At 40.3% G+C, this 23,536-nt stretch overlaps 1 protein-coding gene and 2 long non-coding RNA genes across 3 annotated transcripts in view; 1 reads left to right on the plus strand and 2 right to left on the minus strand.

Moving 5' to 3' along the window:
* tenm1 (teneurin transmembrane protein 1) overlaps positions 1-23,536 on the minus strand; it is a 381,706-nt gene that overhangs the window by 262,691 nt on the left and 95,479 nt on the right. The gene's annotated exons all lie outside the window — the stretch shown is intronic.
* LOC148359220 (uncharacterized) lies at positions 7,291-8,712 on the plus strand. Its single transcript, XR_015851387.1, has 2 exons — positions 7,291-7,528; positions 8,246-8,712. It is a non-coding gene; the product is annotated as an uncharacterized LOC148359220 (long non-coding RNA).
* Positions 8,796-9,950, minus strand: LOC148359221 (uncharacterized). Its single transcript, XR_015851388.1, has 2 exons — positions 9,568-9,950; positions 8,796-9,171 (listed from the first exon to the last, which is right to left on the minus strand). It is a non-coding gene; the product is annotated as an uncharacterized LOC148359221 (long non-coding RNA).

The raw sequence follows: 23,536 nt of genomic DNA on the forward strand, positions 1-23,536 counted from the left end.
TGGCAACGTGCTACACAACCACACATTTCATCCAGCATGCCTTTCAGACATGAAACTACTGGCGTGAACATAGCTGGACTACACAGTAAACAGTAAGTGACATGACTGTTGGCACGCACATGCCAACACCCCACACGAGTAAACACTGACGTGCGCACCCGTGTATGCATTTGAGGCAAATCATCGGGCCTGAAACAAATACTCACCCTGCAGTGCATACGGAAGCATGCAGATGGAAACACACAAAAACCACAGAGGCACAGTGTGCTAATCTCTGTAAATACCAAAGTCTCGCTCACGAAAAGAGAAAGGGCTGAGCGTGTTTGTTCCGAAAGAACAGCCACAGCATGTCCCATAGCAGAATAAACAAACCCTTCTTAATTGGTGTCGATTTGGAATGGAGTGATGATTCATCACGCGCAACTCTCCAGTGGAGTATTGGAAACACAATCATTTCCAATCCATATGACCTTGACAACGCGCCAAAGTTGGACAATAACTCCTCGTGTGCGCATCCTCTGACAAAGTCGCACCATTGAAGGTGACGTAGCCGCTTGGTGCAAATGTAATCCACCAAAGTCAGATCACTTCAGTGATTACTCAATCTTAGGCGGCAGCAAATCTTTATGAGGCACTCAATTCTCCACAGTAGTCATAAATCAGAACACTATGAGCTTCCTGTGTCAATGATGGCACACCAGAGACACCGTCCCCATACGATGCTACTCCAACCAATAATCCACAATCAGCAGCGACACACCCATATTTTACCTCACATCACCTTCCGTCACTTGCCCCCAACCACCACGTTAGACTTGGATCAGTAAGTCTCCACTGAAGAAGAAAAAGGTCATCTGCCATAGGGACTTGCGCTTTACTAGCCATTGCTATAAATGAAGCTGATGAACGCATTCCTCTTCCGATCTTAACCAGGCATCAGAGGCCAACTTCAGTCTTATTACAGTATACATTATGCATGTTATGTCTCTGCTGAAATTACTGTATGTAAATGGAAGCATTTAGAAAGCACACAGAATGTGGTTCAAAGGCAAGGCTTTATAAAACATGGGAAGGAACGGCCAAAAACAAATTTACCGTTATGTGTTTTATTTGAGAACGTTTTGGTCAAAACAATACATCTTTTCAATGAACAGATCACTTGCTGAAATGTTTTGTTCTTTTGTCAGAATGCCAAGGAACCACTGTGTGTGAGACAAGACTGGTACACTACTTAACATCCTACAAGACTAACACCAATTAGACACAATTGAACATGATTCTGTGTCTGGCTTGAGCACATACCACTAATTGAACGTATTCAGACTTTAAGAATCATACTGAACGACAGCCAATGTACTCAAAAATTCTCAATGCCATTTTTGTCTATAACTGAACCTACACGTAGCAATGACATCAGTCAATGCAATCTTGCCATGGACGGTTTGAGATATGCAGAGGCTCAGAACTTCTTTTACCAAAATATTTTTGTTTATCTAAACTAACAGCTAAAAACTAATGTGGAGCCAATTTGGGCATAAGGACCTAAGTATGAGTAAGCCACATTGTCGAAAAAATATAATGATTCTATCCCCACACAGAATTAACGAGTTGATAGAGGTTGGCGTCTGTAATTATCACTCTACCAATGTTAATATCACTTGAATCTCTTAGTTTATGAATAAAGATCCTGATATCGGTGAGACTTTGACTGTAGTGAAAAAAACATTTGCAAAAATTGTGAACATTGCATTCATGCCAAAACCAAAGGCACCACCACAGACCCTCAAAATATGTTTTGTTCTTTTTTGATCGAGGTTATTAGTAGCTTTTATTTTCTCTATTTTTCCCATTCCAAAGAACAGTTGATAGAGACGAATGTCTTGAATTGGATGGAACACGAGAAAGGCAAAATATTAATAAAAACTGGTATGAAAGAAAAACACGTCAGCACACTTTTTAACCAACCACCTTTTAACCCAGTTAAAGGTGTTAATGCAGCTAACAACTATGACACGTCTATAAATAAGATTTTTAGTAGCTACCGGTGTCAATACTGCCTAATGTAAGTAGTTCCTGCTTCTCATTAATGTTAGCAGTTAACTACAGTACTTGTGTTTACCAGGCTTGCTCAACCTGTGCTGATTTGTTGACAAACCTATTTTTTTTCATCAATACCTACTAAAGACTTTCAAATATTAGCAGTCTTGTACCTTTCCTATATGACGCAGATTATTAACGATTAGCCACAAACGGGCAAGACCCGAAGCTTATTCAAATGTTTTTCTCTCCCAAAATGAATTGGTGGAAAAATATGCATAAATAAATTTCAGTTATAGAAAAGAAAATCTGACTTAGGTGGCACAGTTCAGGGGTCCTGGGTTTAATTCAAGCTTGAGTTAGTGGTTAATTGATTAATAAGTCAAAATTGTGCCGGGGATGTCAAGAACCGGAACAGGAGGAGGACCCAGAAGTTTTATTTTACAGGAAATGGGGCAGTAATGCACGTTAACCCAAACGCCAGTGATTCGGCGTTTGTTGGGCGGAAGACGTAAGGCAGCAGTCTGGCGTGGAATGACAGGAAGCCAGAAGCAGATGAGATCGATACCAATTGCACGAGCAGATAATGGACAGATGGAGCCGATGCCGGACAGGACGGGACGGGACAGACAGGATTGGTATCACACACTGGAGACTGGAGTCCGATAGCAAGCAGGACGAGATAGACGGAAACGATACCAGACACTGGGGATAGAAATTAAACAGGACAAACTAGACAGGAACGCTACAAGCCACTGGAGATCGATATCAAACAGAACACAATAGCCGGGAACAAAACTGGAGATCGATATTAAACAGGGCAGAATAGACGAGAACAGGAAACACAAGCAGGAAACCAGACAGAGTCAAAACCCACGTCTTGCGGGTGCAGATGTTCATTGACGGACTTACAAAGAGTGAGTGAGAGCACTGAGCTTAAGTAGGAGGGAAGCCAATCAGTCAACGAGGCACAGCTAGCACCAAACGGGCGGGGCCAATTGGCAACCGTGACAGGGGAATTTGGGAATTAGGAGACTATCAAATGGATGAAATACAGAATACGAGATAGGAGGATGGGTGAGAATACGAGATAGGAGGATGGGTGAGGACCATATGACCGAAGCTAGGACTAGTAGCTTTAAATAAATAAATAAATTAATTAATCAATTAAAAGTTCTGACTTAATAAACTTAAAATAAGTGCTCAACTCATCACTATCGTACTTAAGCATATTGAGCAGGAGTCGGGAACATATGGCCCACGAGCAAAATTAGGCTCTTTTCATGAGTACATCTGGCTGGGAGATATATATATATTTTTTTAATGCAACAATGTGTTTCTAGGGCAGCACGGCGGGGCAGTGGTTAGCGCGTGTGCGGCACAGTTCTAAGGTGTTGGGAATCTCCTGTGTGGGTTCAAATCCAGCTACCGGACTTACTGTGCGGAGTTTGTATGTTCCCCCCGTGCTTGCGTGGGGTTCCTCCGGGCACTCCGGTTTCCTCCCACATTCCAAAGACATGCATTTCAGGTGGATTGGCCGGTCCAAATTGTCCCTAGGTGTGAATGAGCGAGCGAGTTGTCTGTCCTTCTGTGCCCTGCGATTGGCTGGAAACCAGTTCAGGGTGTCCCCTGCCCACTGCCCAATGATTGCTGGGATGGGCTCCAGCACCCCCGCGACCCTAATAAGGATAAGCGGTGCAGCTAATGAGATGAGATGAATGTGTTTCTACCACTAGCGGGAGGAGCACTGTAAGTTCTTTTCAGCTTTTAAGAAGAAATGTCACTAAGATTTTTGTCTATGTCTCTAAGCCAGGGGTCGGGAACCTATGGCTCGCGAGCCAGATATGGCTCTTTCTATGAGTATCTGTGGCTCAGAGACCAATTTGATTGCATGCAAAATTTCTCCATCTTGTTCAAAACCAGAGTTGTCTATCATATTCAGGTACACATAAAGCCAAACCAAAGCTAAATTCAAAGGAAACACTTTGCAGTATATATAGGGCACGTTTTTCACTACAATTTACAGTCAAGGTGTCACACAAAAAAAGGGGGAAAAAAAACTTGTTTTGGCTGTACAACGCTAAAGAATCCTTTATTTAAAAGTTCACTATATAATCTGTGTTCAGTGTTCAGATACTTTATGATGAATCCACAGAACTGTAAATACGCCAAAACACCGGAAGAGAACTTAGTCATTTGATTGGGTGAGTGGGAGGGATGGGTGGAGCTATGCAAAAAGTACAAGCATTCCCTCCCATCTCTCGCCAAAGGTAAGCACATAAGGCTCCCTATTCTCAGAATGTTGTGACGTTTTTACAAAATAAATGCTTGCATCTGGTTTTGAAACCAATATGTATGAAAAAAAGGGTCAAAAGGAGTTTAACCGATCTTGAGTAATTGCAAGAAAGAGACAAGTTTAAAGTGGTCTGTTTGTTGAATTTGGGACAGGGGCTCTGGCATTATTCTCTTTTCATAATTTTTATCAAATCATCAAAAATAAATGTGCTGAAGACTAAGCTTTTGTCTGGGGCGCCGGTTTAGCAATTTAGTAAATTTGTCTCATAATATATGGTGTGGCTCTTTCCCAAAATAAAATTAATATTTTTTGCTTTTATGGCTCTTTGAGTCAAAAAGGTTCCCGACCCCTGCTCTAAGCCAATAAAAGGCATCAAAAAAGGTCTTCTCCCTATTATTTTCAGGATATTTTTTTAAGCATAAACATTGTGGAAGTTATAAAAAAAAATGACAATTGATCAATTGAGCTCGAGGACATTTTAGACAAATATTTGTATGATTAAAACATGTCATTTAGAAAACAGAATAGAGGACGAACAATATGACATCTTAATTCCCAAATTTAGAATTGTGATCACGTAAGATAGGTAAATGAATCTGTATCCTTCTCTGTTGGAATATTTTGTGACATGATTACAAAAGAACTGCTCACACTTTGTTTTAAAACTGTAAATCACAAAAAAATGATGGTCAAAAAGAACTGCAATTGCCTTAACTTTGTAGGGAGACATATTTTAACTGGGATATTTGTTGTTGTAGGAGGCTCTGCTATTAGTGTTAATTTATGTAATTAACGTTTTTAAACGTCACACAGTAAAATAAAATACACCAAACAATTAGCCTTTGTCTCGAGATCAGGTTTGGCAATTTAATGTTATTATTCAATTTTGTCTAATTATCTACGGTGTGCCTTTTATTAAAAAATGATATTGAATGTATTGCTGCCATGTATTTTGAGTAGAAATGGTTCCCAGCCCATGATATAGATCGAAGAAAACAGAGTAAAAAAAGATGTATCTTGACTTGAGCACCACCTGCAGACTTACCTGGTAGCCATCTTGCGGTCAATGAGGTGAATGCACCCCGGGTCAGTTTTAACACAGTCCAACGACAAGTTAGCTCGTGCCCTCAATGGCAACAACACATTGCCGTTCCACTCCACGAACTGCGCCCATCACACCAATCACAAGACAAGGCCACACACACGATTGCACGGCGTAGGGCCGCTTCCTCCACTCTGCTCGCTGTCTTTAAATCACACACACTAGGCCACGCTTAACAAATGTGGGAACAGATGCCCTGCATCAGACCGCAGTTGCCCTCTGCTCCTAGTGTGTCTCTAGAGTAATATTGTGAGATAAGTCCTTGGCTGTCTCAAAACAGGACTACTTTTTTACGCGCACAATCACATTTGAATATCTTTTTCAGTAGCTTTCTGAAGATATAGATAATGCTTAATCTATTATTATTATTAATATTATAGCAATTACATACAGCTTCATGCATTCATACATAGCCCTTGTTTCCTCCTATAGATTAATATATAATATATATAATTAACACCAATCGTGGATTCGTATGGTCGTATATGATTGAGGAAAAAACATGGAAAATGTATTCATTTGTTGCAAAGATTTAGATAAAACTATCAAAAACGTAAGTTTGGCCTTTTTCAGGGAAATGTGGCCTATTCTTCTTCTTCTATTCTTCAAAAGACAGTTTATTGCTCTTGTTCTGTGTTGTTTTTTGAAATGGTATTTCCTACCATTATTAGAAATATATAATAATGGTAGGCCTTATATTAATTTTACTAAATAGCTTTTTTCACTAAAGTGTATATTTATCAACACGTAGTGTCAAATTAATAAATATTTTTAATATGAAAGTTATAGGGACATTGTGTTATATTTGACAGTAACATCTCATATTTTACTATGTGATTTTATACAACCAAAAACAAGAGCTAATAATCACAAGGAGGACTGCAAAGTACAGAAACTCAGAGTGGCCAAAACAACGCACCATTTTATTTCTCTTTTCTTTTTGAAGTATTGTGAACGTGAAGAAAGAAAGCATACAGTTTTGTTAGCCTACTTTTGGTGAGGCTAATTGATACAAAAAAGGGAAATGTATTAATCAAGATAAATGCATTTTCGTATATCAGTTTGTGCATTTCTGCCTATTTTTAAAACTATCTTCAATTGTTGAGTAGTTTTTTTACCACTAGGAGGCGCTAAATAATACAGAGTGTCCCTTTAACACATTTAAAAAATACATATTCACAGTAGTGACTTTCTGTAGGAAAGCTCAAAAAATAAAAGTGTTGCATGGATCTGTTAAAGAAATACAATTTATGCATTACGCTTCAAAGTATGAGAGTTCAAACAAAACCATAACTTTAAAGGTCACCAACTGACATTTCTATATATAGTGCTGGCCAATGGGCAAGTGGCCTGCCTGGAGGGAAACCAAGCGGTCAAACCCAATAAGCATTAGTGAGACTCAGTCAGACTGACCACAACATAGCCATGCTGTTGGTGGTGCACCAGAGAGCATCTTATGTACACGCAAAGATACAAATATTAATAATAAGGACACGGGTGAAGCATTGTTTCTAATCCCTTTGTCAAACCATTCAAGAAATATGTTCTGACAAATGTGTTGTGATTTGAAGAATACAAATATAACCAATGACTATATAAATAACTTGTAAACTATCAAATCCTGTCAAGTCAGCGATTGATGTCCCTATACAGTGAAAACAATTTAAAAAAATCCATAAAGCTTTTTTTTTATGTACAGTGACCTAACTCTGCAAACATCCAAATTTGCACACTCCGCAGTCTATCATGCAAATGAAAGGTGAGACCTTATTTAGCAAACTTGGAATGTAGGGGTAGGTCAATATGGAGTGGCAGTCAATTATGCACTTGTGCAAGCCAGGTTAAACAATGGCTGAGTCCCATTCTTCGCACTTTCACTCGCTATGTGCCCTAGTCACTCGGTTTGCGCGTTCACGTGAAAATGGGGTGTGTCCCGATACTCTCAAGACCGAGGCAGAAGTGCCCTCAAACCATGTCGTAACCACTTCAAGACCGAGGGGGCTCTCGACCTCACTTGGCAGCGAAGTGACTACCCAGAAGGCTTTGCGAATTCTCAATATCAACAAACATGCCCGGAAAGGAACCGCACAAATGTAAGTAGTTTTCCACAACCGCGCATCTATTTGCAACGAAATGTATTGAGATATCTTAGTTAGACATAAATGCAATAGAAAATCGTATTTTCGCGTTAAAACATGAACATTGCAAAATCGCTACTTTACGAAGTGCACAAGTCTACCGAGGGAGCTGCCCCAAAAAAATCTTCACGCTACAAACTGTAAAGTAGGATAACTGTGCAGAAAACCACGGTTCAGCCCATCCCTGTTTGTATCTTAAACGAGTCGTGCTTTTTACATCTACATGCCCAGTCGCTAAAGGAGCATAGTCACAATTTCGGCTGTCGTGTTTTATTTACAATATGATTATTTCATGTGAGATCAGAATGCATTTGTTTTCATTATGCATTATGAGTAATGTCTCCGAATTTCACGTGGAAATACAGTTGAAACAAATTACTATCACACAGTCCACTGCCTTCTCTGTAAACACATATTAAGTAAACTAATTACCTTCTCAAAATGTTGTCCAAATGTGGAGACAATTCTAAAGCATATGTGATGCTGGCCAATAGAAGGCTCTTACAGCCATAAGAATAACATGTCAATTTTGTGTATCTATTCACTATCAAATAATTATCCAGAACACATCCTATAATTTCTCACATCAACTTGTTGAGCATCCTATACACAGTTGTTTTTGTGCAATACACAAGCATTAAGTAATTCTTGTTTTTTCCACCCAACCTAAAGGCCAATGTAGAACGTCCCGTGGAAGAGCTGGCCACCATCACAGCTACCACGCCATCCACACCAACGGGCACGTCGTTGGCATCTTCTAATCCGGCGCCAAACCCCAAATCACCCAGAAAAAAAAGGAAGCACGATACACTCCTTGACTTTTTGAAAGCGGAGTCTGCCGGAGTGAGGAAAAGGCTCGAGGAAACTGTGGCCAAAACTGAGCGGTTCCCGTCCTTTTTGGGAAGCTCGTGGACAAATTTCCAGAACAGTGACATCCCTGCAATGTTTCCCTTTGTTTTATAAAAGGAAAATATTTTATTTTATTAAGAACTCAATGAACTTCCAGTTTGTGTTTTCCAGCTTTATGGAAGTATTGGTATATTTTTGTTACAATTTGTGACATATTATTTATTTACTATTATGTATTTCGGCCCAATGTGATTTTGTTTTTCTGAAAGTAAACTATTATTTCAACTGGAGTGATTTGTAGTTGTTTTCTGTCCAACAGTCACATAGTTCACACACAGTATCTCACATCATTATGAAATAAACCACCAAGGTGTTACTCAAAATAAAGATGTTTATTGAATAGTAATGCAGAAAAGCACGGAATGCAAATGTGGGTCTGACTTCCAAAGCCTAAAACATGGCTTTTGGGCAATTTATTCCATATTAACTGTGGACAATTCTGTGTATGGTGGACCTGGGAACCCTGAAGACCCGTGACACCACACGGTGGGACAGACCGTGGGCCAGCCAGTACACGTAGATCAGGACCTCCAGCCATGGCCCTGTTCCCTCTTTAGCAGCTCCTGCAGGGCCCACATGACCTTTTTGCTCAACCTTAAGTCCTGAATGAGTTTTGACTTCACATCGAACCATAAGCACAGGATGGGAACATTCCTGTCCAACCTGTCCACGCTTATGGGACAGCCACTCTGGAACACAATAGATAACAAACAATTTAGACATAAATGTGGGCATAGATGATGTAAGCATCATGAAAAAATGTTGAAATTACCTTTTTTATATCCAATGACAACTCTTTTGAATTAAATTCCTTATGAACTAAGGTTTTTGGGTCGTACAGGGAAGTTTGGTGACGATATTATGTCAGCTTAAGGGTCAGGTGGACTGTTCTTGTGTGTGTTTACTTTTCATCATGTCACACACTAAAGACCCCTACTATATGTCATGAAATGGCATTAAGATACTAATAAGTAGATTGCCATTTATGTCTACACAAACATAAGGTATTATGTGAACGTGCATTGTATGTTAACTTTTTACTGTATTTGACCGAACGGGTCATTTTTTTTAATGAGTGTACGTACCTTGTAAAGATGAATCAGCACTACATAGCGCCGAAGCTGTCTTCAGTATAGCACATTTCTCCCCCGTTGATTGGAGACACGGAAAAGATGATGAGCTTTCAGGCAATCGGTAATAACACAGCTGTAGCGGGCATTTTTAACGTTGCACGAACTCTCCAACTGACACACCACAGGTTGAGACTCAAGTTGTTTACATGTGACGTAGACCAATACGTCACTGAGGTCTACAGCCAATTAATATTACCGCCATCTCCTGGACAGGGGTGGAACCTTGCAAGTCTTGTCCAAACCGTCTCCACTTTGCACTCAACTCGCGGAGGGCACTCCTCTATCGAGGGACCTCACTGGAGGGTTCTCAGGGCCGAGTGAGAGAAATGGGATTGGGCCAATCTTTACACCAATGTTTTTCAACCAGTTGGCTGGGGCATGCTATTGTGCCGTGAGACATTGTCTAGTGTGCCACAGGTAATTGTACGATCTTCTTTTTTTGCCGAAAAACATCTTGCCATTTCATAAATATCAATGATTTCTTCCAGATTTCTTATATATATATATATATATATATATATATATATATATATATATATATATATATATATATATATATATATATATATATATATATATATATATATATCTGTGAGCTCGTACGTGTGTGTGTGTGTGTGAATAAGTATATAGAGAGTTTGTAGACTACCAAAGGGAATGAAGTCAGAAACGGAATATGAGATAGAGGACTGGACCTCAGCCTTAATGTAGTTTGTAATCGTAAGTGTTGGTCTTTAATAAAAGCCCCGAGTATTTGGTCAGGCTAATAGACTGGGCTCTCTAAATCCTGCCTTCTATGCATTATTCAATAGCCATTAGCTATCACCTCATCTGGGAGGCTTTATGAGTTCCATCATCGGCCAGAGCCTGGTCTGGTCACACTGGAGGTGTGTGGGGCGGGAAAAGGAGTCGATTAGTTGTGGAGGAGGGGAGCGGCTTTTGCAAATACATCAATGAGGTAAAAAGAGAAATCCAGACCAGAGAATCAACGCTGACGAAAGTTGGGTGTGATGTTGTATAGGTAAAGGTCTGTGATATTGAAATGAAGGCAAGCCATGCTGGATGAAAGCCAAAGGTCATATGGCAGACACAGGAAAATGGAAGGCTGATGCAGGGAAATGAGAACAAAAGTTACCGACGGAAAGGTGGTGCGCATACAGCAAGGTGAATAGAAATAGCTGTGAGATGGAAGTTACAGGTCAAGGCGAGGCTGGATAAAGCAGGACAGAATGAAAGAGAGATGCCAGGCTGAAGTGGCATTTTCTCCAGGCCAGGCACATAAATGTCACATCCTCCCACCCTCTCTCTTCTCAACCTTTTCTCCTTTCAATCCCCCTAACCTTATTCTCAAATGACTTGCTCCACTCCACCTATCCTTTTGCCTTTCTCTGTCTCCCCTGAACAGTGCCAGCTGTAATTTTGCTTTCAGCGCTGAGAGATAGCCTTGAAACACATGGAGATGCTTATCAAGGCATCAGTGGCCAAAAGGAAGACAGCCAATACCAAGATTGTGAAATCTGCGTGCATGGGTGCGAAGGAGTAAGAGTGCTATTAAGTGCATCTTCACGTCTGGCTAATGGACGTTTAGCAGACTTGCCACTCTTGTCCCTGGGCTACTTGGTACTCCTGACCCTCTGTGCCAGCCCAAGGACACATTCATGTCTCTCTAATTAAAACACAACCCTGCACTCACATACCTGCACTACCTGCAGGTTTTCATCTTGAAGTAGCCATACAAGAAACAGGTAGTCTTAACCCGAATGAAACACCCCTATGATACCACTCTGCGCCATAAAGGCAAACCCTCCTCATGAAGGCAGAATCATAACAACAAAACCTCGTAACTTGCTTTCCAGCATTTTATTTATTTTTTGGGCTCCCCGTCAGCTTAAGGTGTGATTTTAAGGTTTTGTTGGTATCATACAACATCATGAATGGACCTTTCAGATTTATTTCCCCCTAAGTTCAAGTCTGCAGCCTTCACTCTGAAAATACTGGTCATTCGTGATCCCAAGAGCCAAGAAGTGATCCACAGGTTTGAGAGCTTTCTCCATTGGTGCCCTGGTGCTTTGAAATGCTTTGCCCTCTAGTATCGATCTGCAACCTCAGTAGAACTGTCTAAATCTAGGCTTAAAACACACGTATGTTCTTTACCTTATGAATTACCTATATTTCATGTTGACAATATCTGTGTATTGCTTATTATTGCAACATCTGTTGCAGCATATTCATCCTGGAAGGGGGCTTTCCTCGTATTGAGGTTTTTGAGTTTTTCCTTGCCCTCATGTAGGTTTTATTTCAGAGGATGGTGTAAAAATAGTCTGTATTTTACCATAATATGTGGTCTGTGCAGCCCTTTGAGACTTCTTGTGATTATGGGTTTACAAATAAACATGACTCGACTTGACTTGACTTTTAATGCATTTAAAACCCTTGACCAGGGATTTCAAACTCAGTTTGGCTCTGGGTTGGATCCAGATTATCTGTTCTCAGACAAGCCGGATCAGTAAAAGAACGTCGACTTTAAAGGTTCAGCTTAACATAGATTTTTAGCATTATGCTTTTTCATTCAGCCTACTTTAGTAACCTCCCTATGTATTACTACCCCTATATATTCACACTGAAAAATGGTCATTAATGCTCACAGTTTGCCGTGTATCTTTAAAAATATTTCTCTGCACATCAACCAGATCCCTCACTTTGAGGAAAGAGGGTGTAACATCAACCAACGGCAGGCATACTTTTTATTGATGGTAGGCAAAAAAAGAACACGATGTTCCAACTTGTGTTTAACAAACTCCAGTGGACATCACTCACGGCATGCTGAATTGAGACGGTCTCTTCGTTTCTCCTCCAACAGACAATTTAGCGTGTTTACTTCCTCGTTAAGCGCATGAGAGACTCTGATTGAGGAATTCCGCGGAGGCAATGGCATCCTGTCATGGTAGGTTACCACAGCTGCATGATTTAATGAATCCGTCTGTCAGAAGACGCGACAACCGACGGTCAACTATACAAGAAAACTCTCACTGAGGACTTGTAAAGAGTCGAGTTGCTGTTTGTGCACGCTTATTTTCCGCCAGAGACCTTGATACAATGTAAAAACAAAATGTTGACAATTTCACACAATACTGTACCATTCGAATGAGCAACGACTAAGTACTGATACCAGGTGTCTGTCTTAGGGGCCGGTCACACAGACATTTGCGGCTGAATCACGGCTAAAATTTTGCGGTTTTTTATTGCCCGTGGTTGCCCGGGATGGAAAATGCGCAAAATTGGCCAACCCGCTGTTCATCGGTGGTATGCCCGCAAAACACGCCGGCGACTGTTCCGCTTCCCCATCGCGTCATTTCTGCGTCATTTTCTCGTGTGGACCACGGGTATAAAAGCTCCCGAGCCGGTGTTAAGCCCAAATCCGACTCCTACGCCGTGGCCAGAGCACGTCGTTCCGCGTCATTTCTGCGTCATTACCTCGTGTTGACCACGTGTGCGGCACGCGGTTTAACACGTGCTCAAACTTTTGAGCAGCTCAAAAGTTTTGAACGCGGCCAACCACGTGAAAATTTCTGACCGCGAGTAAAGCACTGCTCTATCTCGTCTATATGGCGGTCTCAAAACGTCCAACAGCGCCCAACGGCATCTGCTTCACGGCCAGAAATTTCTGGCCGTGGTTCAGCCTCAATACGCTCGTGAAAGACTGTGTACCCGCGCTCTGAAGAATTGAGCAGCGCAAAAGTTTTCGCGCTGCCACCCGCGCGCGTATTTCCGACCTCGTGTTAAGCACCGCTGTATCTCGTCTTAATGGCGAACTCAATGCGTCCAATTGCGTCCGCCTCAAAGGCAGAAATTTCTGGCAGTGATTCAGCTGCAAATGTCTGTGTGACCGGCCCCTTAGAAAGGATTTTCTTTGTGTATGCATTTCAGGTATCAAAAGTTATAATTGATATCAGTATCAAAACGTGTTTGGCGAATTACTAAAACAAAGTACAGTTAACAGTATTCAGTGGTATTTTGTAGATAAAGATACATACCATTCAGGGATAGTGTCCCTGGATCGAGGAATGTACAGCATGTCACAAAAGTGAGTACACCCCTTACATTTCTGTTTTTGTTATAATGTTAAATGGAACACCACTGAAGAAAACAAAAAGTAGTCCAATAACAGTTGGGTTACACTTTATTTTCAATTGATAACCTCTTTACAATACTCGATACAGAGAAAAGTAAATTTGTTCCAGAAACGTGTTCCTTTAGTGACATGTTAATCCCACCGGTATCTAACTTTGTTTGAAACAGTAGAATCAAATAAACTTACCATACTGCATACCTAGATACATGACGTGGTATGGCGACAAGGATTATATTATAATCTCATTTACTCAGACACCAACATGATATTGGTTTTGGCTACCTAATTTGGATTAGGAACCGGTATCAGTGCTGGCTAATCCGTCTGATTTTGAAAAATTGTTTCAATGCAAGACATTCTGTCATCAAATCAAATAATTTTTGATAAGCCCCCATGTATCTCACAAAACAATATGAAAGTCTCGAAAGTCCTTGTAGTGAGATCAGGACTGATTTATACACTCCTTAGAGAATAAAGGGAGCAATCACGTCAGTCTGGGATTGGCTACCAGCTAAAGCTTCATATTGTATATTTCAGTCATTTCTTCTCATACTGAAAGGCCTGAGAACGCTGATTATCATTTGAGTATCAGAGTCTTTGATTGTCCCACTCAGTAATCAGTTCTTCTAGCCTCGATTCCACAAGAATAACTAAGACATAAATACACAGTAAAAATGTATGAAATATGTCATGTAAGGAATTTTTACTTTTTAGTGTAAATATTTTTGGATCATTTTTAAGGTATAATTTAATTTAGAAATAAAAACTGGTTTTGTTAAATGTCAGAATTCATGTTAAAGGTTTTTTTTTTTGCAAATAAATAAAATTAAATAAAATATAAATACATATTGAACATTTACTGTGAACATAGTTTTTTTTCATTTTGTTAATTTAAGGTAATGTCAGGATTTTTTTCTTATTTAATGGAAACAATGTGAAATTCACAAAATGTAATTCAAACTAACTGATATATTAAAAGTAAAAAAGTGTACTAATCTTACAATGTTTTGTGCATGTTGAAAATAACTACAATGAGGTATTAAAACATTGGGAACAAAAACACAAAACACAGCTTTAAAAAAGTGTAAGTGCTGATCTTTTTAATTGAATCTACAAATAGGGTTCTTCACAGCCATAATATGTATATTAACTGCACATGACATTATCGTCGGCTACAATATGACAGCTACAATATACATTTTAATAATAAGGATGCATTTTTAAGTAATTGTGATGTGGTAATATTTCTTTTTTTTTTTTCTTCTGAATGGCTACCAGGAAATACATATGTTTCGAAATTTTTTTGTTTTCCTCCGAAACACTCTTTAATGTCAGTAGCCTTTTCCAAGAACATCTATTCACACGTGCCTTGGAATGGGTTGATTATTTATAAATACGGACAGTATAGTCATATTACAGATACAATGTACACTTTAATACTCGTGGAACATATTAAGTAAAAATAGTTCGCTATTATTTCATTGTTTTGTTGTGTTTTCTTCTGCTTGGCTACCAGGAAATTACTGTGTCTTTAGATTTCTTTCTTTCTTTCTTTCTTTCTTTCTTTCTTTCTTTCTTTCTTTCTTTCTTTCTTTCTTTCTTTCTTTCTTTCTTTCTTTCTTTCTTTCTTTCTTTCTTTCTTACTGTGATCTTTCTTTTAATTCAGTAGCCTTTTCCTAGAACAGCCATTCACACTAGCCCCCAGAATAGGTTGCCTCTTTACAAATAGGGTTCTCAATGGCCATAATATGATAACTGCAAAGGACATTGTAGCTCTCTCTCCTGCTAATACATTTTGTATGGATTGTCTGAGGAGGGAAGGATACAACCAGTCCGGGGATCGATAATCAGACGCTGTCTGGAGAAGAGAAACCATGCTGGGAGATGGTTAAATGTTCTAAAACAGCAAATGCTATCTGGAAGCTCCGAATGCCAGGAATCCCGTGATATCGAGTACTTCATCAATGGGTGGAGCTCAAGCTGTGCAATGGTTTATGCTAAGTGTCTGTATCCAAAAAGAGATTGTTGAACATTTGTTATGGGTATTTTAATGAATGTGTTATTTTATATAAGAAAACGATCAAAGTCCATCGTGCAGTACTCAAGACTAAAGCCCCAGTGGGCTTCGACCCTATCCAGATGATGTCAAAGTGCTGCTCTAAATAGAGAATAGGGTGTCCTTTGAGATAGAGGGGAAAAAGGTCCCAGATTTAAGTGGCTTCATTTGCATGTGAGAATCCTTCACTTAAGCCCATTTGAATCACACACATGAGCAGCCACACAGACACTGGCGGACTTGCACACAACTTCACGGCAGAAGCCTAGACACAGACACATTCTGCCTCCTATTTCTAGTCAGAGGACATTAGCACTGCATCTATTTCTGGAGGCCCATTAAAGCAGTAAAAGTTTTAAGAACCACCCGGAATGATTCCTACTGTCAGAATTATACGTTCTTTACCCATTTTCCTTGTGCATGTAAAAAATACTGATGCACAGCCTGTGACAGAAACATGTATCGGTGGCACTCTAGGCTTGCCTAAGTGGGTGGACCCAGGGATACCGACAGAGCTAAGTGAGGCGGAAAGGAGTTGAAGGATAGGCTCTCTTTTTAAGTGGGACAAATTGAATACATCCATAGTCATTGAGGGCTGTAAACGTCCAAGTTCAATTTTAACTGGACCGGTATATAATTTGCACTCATCGTAATGGACTAAAATCAAGGCATTAATTGTGATGGCATGTTGATAAGTTTATTCTGTTTTTTTAATCATGGACATATGCAAAGGAGATCACATAGCATCCTAGTTCATTATTTTGACTATTATTGCACATTGTTGTTTGTTGTTTTTGACTATTATGCACTGTTTCTATTATAGTCACTATCAGCAAGTCATGTTGCTGTTCTTTCATTTGTCCTCACGCTTTAGGAATTAGGATTTTTTATGAAAAGAAAGGGCTCAGGGGAAGGCTTTTAGAACAGGTCGGAATTTCTGATCTGAGGTTTAGACTTTCTCTGCAATTTCAAAATCCATTGCTGTCTTGTCTCATTTTTATTGTCTACAAAAGTATAAATAAATCATATTTGTTAATATCATATATTGGTTGTTGAAAGAAACATGCATTGGCAAGCGTGGGCACTAATGATCTGATGGAAAAAGGCATTGTTTATCGGCATATGGTTAAAATACAGACCCTTTGGTTGTCTATTGGCTTCATCTTGAAAAAATTAAATCCAAGCACATCACAATATTTGGACAATCAATGTATTTGACCTTTATTTGTTACACAATCATTCCCTGACAGTTTTAATGGCATTCTTTGCACTTGTGCTCACAAGAATATACCCACTTTGTGTCATGAGGGGACCGGACCAGAACGGAGGCAGGAGGCAGGAAGGGAGAACTCAATTGCGTTGAGGATCAAAACTTTTATTTACCAAAATAAAAGTCGTCCAAAACTCCGGGACAAAACAGAACAAAAACATTCTTACACTCAGAATGGGCAAGTACAGGTTTCCTCCGACTCAAACTAAACAGGACAGGGCATAACAGAACGAAAAATGTGTAATGAGCCAGACCCGCAAAACCCACAACCCAGCCTTAAGTAGCACACACGCAATTAGCTGATATGCTTCAGCTGGTGCCCAGGGGGCGTGGCCAGCCGGTCGCCACGGCCACCATGCTGGCCATGACACTTTGATAGTTTAATCAAAATTAGAGTTTTCAGGTAAAAAAAAAAAAAAAGTTTGGTATTCCAGACCGGTGTTTTTCAACCCTTTTGAATCAAGGTACACTTTTATTTATAAAACATTTCCGAGGCACACCGTCCATCAAAAATGTTTGCAAATGAAGTTACGTCAAATATTTCACTGTACTACCTCATGAGCAGATAATTAGTACACAAAAAGAAAAAAAAAAGAATACTTAAAAAGAATGATGTGCGTTATTCGTGTTTTTATTTCTTACACTGCAATCTTAAACAACTTTGTTAAACAAATTAAGTTATTAAATGTACTGTGCTACCTCATGAGCAGATAATTAGTATAAAAAAGTGTATGAAAATCTACTGCCACCTACTGAAATGGATGACTATTACAGTTCCTCGTCTGAAGATAGCAAAAATACTGAATACTGGCCTGATTGTTTGGGAAAGATAAAATTGGGCAAATTCCAGCGGCACATTAGGCAAGGTCTTATGGCACACTAGTGTGCCCTGGCACACTGGTTGAAAAACACTGTTCTAGATGACAATGCTAGTTTATGCTAAGTGTCTGTATCAAAAAATAGATGGTTTAAAAACAATGTTCTAGACGACAGTGCTAGTTAAAACAAAACAAAAACAACAACACATTTTTAGAAAAGCCATAACGATCAACAATCCAATTCCAAATACATTTGAATTCACACAAGAGTAAACTCAAAAAGCAAATAATGCCAGCAAAACCAAAAAGCAAGTCCTGCTCTCCTTTCTGTTCTGTGCATGAATATATCATCGTCTGACCAGTGAATCAGTCATGTTCGGATACTGTAATGTAACATGACAGCTCTCACATCTTTTTCTATTTTCAGACTCTTCCTGTTGTTGTAGCATGATCATATTCATACAGCTGATCCTTGGTCAACTTAAGTTCCAGTTTTATTTGTACTAAAAATGAATACGATAAACTACTATCCAAAGGGATAGCTGTAAACGGAACCAAAAGTACATAAAAAAAATAGAATACGACCAGTTTTCACCCTTGAATGCAACAATATATTTTCATTTCGTGAAATTAAATGAAGATGCTTTGACTATAAAATAAGAATAAAAACAACTTAACTTGTGATTCTTTAGGTTAAGTGACAAATGAATACATTACTTAATGCATTGATTATGCCCCCATATAAATGAGCTTTGCTACCACTAGTTGTGCTAATGCAACATCCATTGCAGCCTGGTCATCGTGAAAGGGGGATTAACTCATGTGCAGTCCCTTCTCAAGGTTTCATCATTTTCCTCATGCTGAGGTTTTGATTTTTTCCTTGCCCTCATGTAGGTTTTAGATCAGGGGATGGTGCATAGCCTGTAGTCTGTAATAGTCAGTGATCTGTGCAGCTCTTTGAGACTCCTTGTGATTAAGGGCTATACAAATTAAAATGACTTGACTTGACTACTCACACACATTCATATTGAAGTCTCGGTATTTTTTCTTGATCTCGATTTTTTTTATATAGCGCTTTTCAAGTCAATGAAGACTTCCCAAAGCGCTTTACAATGTGCTTCACATTTACCCATTCACACACACTCATACACCAATAGCGGTCGTGCAGCCATGCAAGGCGCCAACCTGCTTACTGGGGGCATTAGGGGTTCAGTGTCTGACCCAAAGACACTTAGACATGTAACACGGAGGAGCCGGGATTCGAACCTGCATCTCTTGATCCCAAGACGGGCGCTCTATCATTTGTTTTTAATGCTCTGTAAAATATTTACTCACTTTTGTCCTCAAAAGGCAAAGTTTGATTGATTTGAGGCAATGTAAAAGTGCAATATTCAAGTGTAATGAATTGTAACGTTTATACACATTTTTGCTTTGAAATGTGGTGTACCAGGAAAAATTAAACCTCACAGTAAATCTGTAAAAAAGTGCAAATTTTAGATTGTTGATACAATAAGTGAATCCACAAACTCATCAGGGTGAAGTAGATACACTTACCACACCCTAAAGATGGTATTTTAGACACTGTAAGGGGATATTATGTATTATTTATCACTCATTTATCTTCAAAGTTATGTTTCAATTTGTAGTCTGGAGGTTGAAAAGTTAATAATGTAAAGTGACTGGCTTTTAAATATAAATACAAATAAGAAATACATAACATTTGTTTTTATTTGTTTTATATACTATATTTACGGAATTTGCCTTAAGTGCAGCTGGGCAACTATGGCCCCAGGGCCACTGCGTGTCAGTTGTTTTAAGAAAATTGGCCAAGGAAAAATATTTAAAAAACTGTATTTAACTAACATACAAAGTATTAGTGTTAAATATCTGTTATTGTGGCGCTTTTCTTGAAAAAGTATATTTTTCATTGCACTCATGGCCAAAATTAAATAAATGTCTACATTTTTCTGTAAATGTTTTTTCTTTAATAATGTATTAATTTTATTTATCAAATTCCATGCAAAGAAAACACTTTTAAATGTATCATATTGCACGTTTTTTAATGCAAATGATCAAATGTAGTCCTCAAAAAAGGAGATCGTGTATTACTTTGCCTCAAATATGTTTAAATCATGTTTCTATTTTTTTTAATAAATACATGTATTAATAATTGTCATGTGTTTCAAAACAGATTTGAGTATGTGGTCCTTTTATAAACAGAAATCCTACAAACTATAACAATAGGATAGGCTTACGTTATCTTCCGTCAAGATTTTGTATCAGTATTTTAAAAAGAAATACAGGAATCAGCCATTCTCCCCATCCAGCCCCGATGCAAACAATTTTAACCGAATGTGGCATGTGACTCGAAAAGTTTGCTTGCCCTTGGCCTAAAGTCACCACTAGAGGTTGCTGTGGAGCTTAAGTGTGTGCATTTTAAAAACCCACAATACGGAATTTGCAAGGCTACGCACAAACCTTATTTCGCAATAACATTAATAATATTTAATAATATTTAACATTGAATATTTAATCATATTTAACGCACTGTGTTAAATATTGTGAAATTACATCTGAGCCCTTTAGTGTTACCTGTGGTGTTCTGCAGGGTTCAGTACTTGGCTCATTTACATGCTTTCATGAGGTGATATTATTCGCAAGTATAGAATCAGTTTCCATTGCTACGCAGATGACACTCAACCATATCTTCCGATGGAGGAATCTGCCGCACTAAACTGTGGAAATTTGGAGGCCTGTCTCACTGAGATAAAAGAGTGGATGTCACTCAAATTCTTGCGCCTTCATTCTGAAAAGACCGAAATGTTAGTTATTGGTCCACCTAAATGCCGTGACTTGTTCTCAAAAACTGCTCTGAACATTGACAAATGTAAGATAACCCAGAGTGACTCAGTTGAAAATTTAGGTGTCATACTTACATCCTTACATACTCTATCCTTTCAAACACACGTGAAGAATATTACTAGAACAGCTTTCTTCCATCTTCGCAACTTTGCTAAAATCCGTCCTATGCTGTCCCAGTCAGATGCGGAAATTATAATTCACGCGTTTGTTACTTCCCATCTTGATTACTGTAGTGCACTACTCTCCGGTCTCCTGAAGTCCAAAATCAAGAGCCTTCAGCTGGTACAAAATAGTGCAGCGAGGCTTTTAACTAAGACAAGAAAGTTTGATCACATTACCCCTATTTTAGCTAACGTTTATTCACTCCCTGTTAGCTTAAGATGTGATTTTAAGATTCTGTTGGTATTTTACAAAATCATACATGGACTTTCTCCCTCATATCTTTCAGATTTAATTTCCCCCTATGTTCTGGTCCGGAGCCTTCTCTCTTAAAACGCTGGTCTACTAGTGATCCCAAGAACCAAGAAGAGATCAGCAGGTTCGAGAGCGTTCTCCATCCGGGCCCCGGTGCTATGGAATGCTCTTCCCTCTGAGATTCGATCTGCAACCTCAGTGCAGATGTTTAAATCTGAGCAAAACACACTTCTACTCTATAGCATACGAATAACCTATACTTTATGTTGATAATATGTGTATCATCTGCCGTCATGTAGGTTAATGGTCTTTAATAATAGTTTGCAATAGTCTTTAACCTGTAAAGCCCCTTGAGACTCTTTGTGACTAAGGGCTGTACAAATAAACATGACTTGGCTTGACATTAGTCGGCTTTAGTTTCGTTCCCCAAGACTGATAGACCCGTCCTCCGGGCCAATCTCATTATTTCCGGTTCATCTCAGCCCTTACATGCCCTGATCGATTCTGGCGCTGAAGCAAATATCCTTGATCTGTCCCTCGCACGCAAAATGGGGATACCTGTTAAACCCCTTCCTAATCCAGTATCAGCTCGGGCTTTAGATGGTCACCTGTTAGGCACCGTGTCTCAAATAACTGAACCCATAGAATTACAGTTGTCTGGAAATCACCGAGAGAAGATCCGATTCCATTTACTTCACTCCCCGAGCCAACCCCTCGTTCTGGGTCATCCATGGTTGGTCCAACACAACCCCCATTTCAACTGGCGCACTGGGTCGATACTAGAATGGGGCATGGACTGTCACCAAACCTGTCTGCGAGCCGCTCCTTACCCGGATCACCCTGCTTCCACGAGGGCTCCACCCAATCTGTCCAAGGTCCCAGCCTGTTATCACTACCTACGGGAAGTCTTCAGTAAAGCTAAGGCCTCTTCCCTGCCCCTCATAGACATTATGACTGCGCGATTGACCTTCTGCCAGGGTCCGTTCCTCCTCGGGGCCGCCTCTACTCCCTGTCTATTCCCGAGAGGGAGGCCATGGAGGAGTACATTTCCGATGCCTTGGCGGCTGGTATTATTCGTCCCTCCTCTTCCCCAGCAGGGGCGGGGTTCTTCTTTGTGGGAAAGAAGGACGGGTCACTCCGACCCTGTATAGATTATCGAGGGCTTAATGACATCACTGTTAAAAATCGCTATCCCTTGCCACTGCTTGCCTCTGCATTTGAACTTCTACAGGGGGCCACGATCTTCACTAAGCTTGACCTGCGTAACGCCTACCATTTAGTCCGTATCCGGGAGGGAGATGAGTGGAAGATGGCATTCAACACACCCACCGGCCACTACGAGTACCTGGTAATGCCGTTCGGGTTAACCAACGCCCCAGCCGTTTTCCAATCTTTGATTAATGACATTTTACGAGATGTGCTTAATCGCTTTGTATTTGTGTACCTGGACGATATTTTGATTTTTTCGAAGTCCCTCGAAGAGCACCAAAAGCATGTCCAGCTTGTTCTCCGTCGTCTCCTGGAGAACTCTCTATTTGTTAAAGCGGAGAAGTGCGAGTTTCATGCCAAGACGGTTTCATTCCTGGGCTACATCGTGGCGGAGGGGAGCCTTCAGATGGATCCTGCCAAGGTATCAGCTGTCACCTCTTGGCCTGTCCCGGAGTCTCGCAAGAAACTCCAACAATTCCTTGGATTTGCCAACTTTTACCGGAGGTTCATCAGGAACTACAGTTCGGTGGCAGCTCCCCTCACGTTCCTCACCAGCCCTAAAGAGCCATTCCGGTGGTCCCCCGAGGCCAGCTTTTAACTGTTTAAAGAACCATTTCTCTACGGCCCCCATACTCCAGGTACCTGACCCCGCACGCCAACTTGTAGTGGAGGTGGACGCCTCAGATGTGGGAGTGGGTGCCGTCTTGTCCCAGCGGTCTAACAAGGACCAGAAGATGCACCCGTGCGCCTTCTTTTCCCGGCGGTTGTCCCCGGCCGAACGCAACTACGACGTGGGGGATCGTGAGTTGTTGGCCGTCAAGCTAGCCCTGGAAGAATGGCGGCATTGGTTGGAGGGGGTAACAGTGCCGTTCATAGTTTGGACAGACCACAAAAATTTGGAATATATTAGATCGGCCAAGCGGCTAAACCCCCGCCAGTCACGTTGGTCCCTGTTCTTCACCCGTTTTAACTTTACTCTGTCCTACAGACCCGGATCTCGTAATGTGAAGCCCGACGCCCTCTCCCGGCAATTCCAGAATCCCAATGAAACACCTCAGGGTCCTGCGACGGTTCTTCCGGCTTCCCGTATGGTGGCGGCGGTTTCCTGGGATATTGAATCCCGAGTCAGAGAGGCACTACCTGATCAACCGGGTCCCAGC

This window comes from Urocampus carinirostris, chromosome 9, assembly GCF_059441175.1.
Source record: "Urocampus carinirostris isolate Australia breed hairy pipefish chromosome 9, RoL_Ucar_1.0, whole genome shotgun sequence".
Lineage (NCBI taxonomy): Eukaryota > Metazoa > Chordata > Actinopteri > Syngnathiformes > Syngnathidae > Urocampus > Urocampus carinirostris.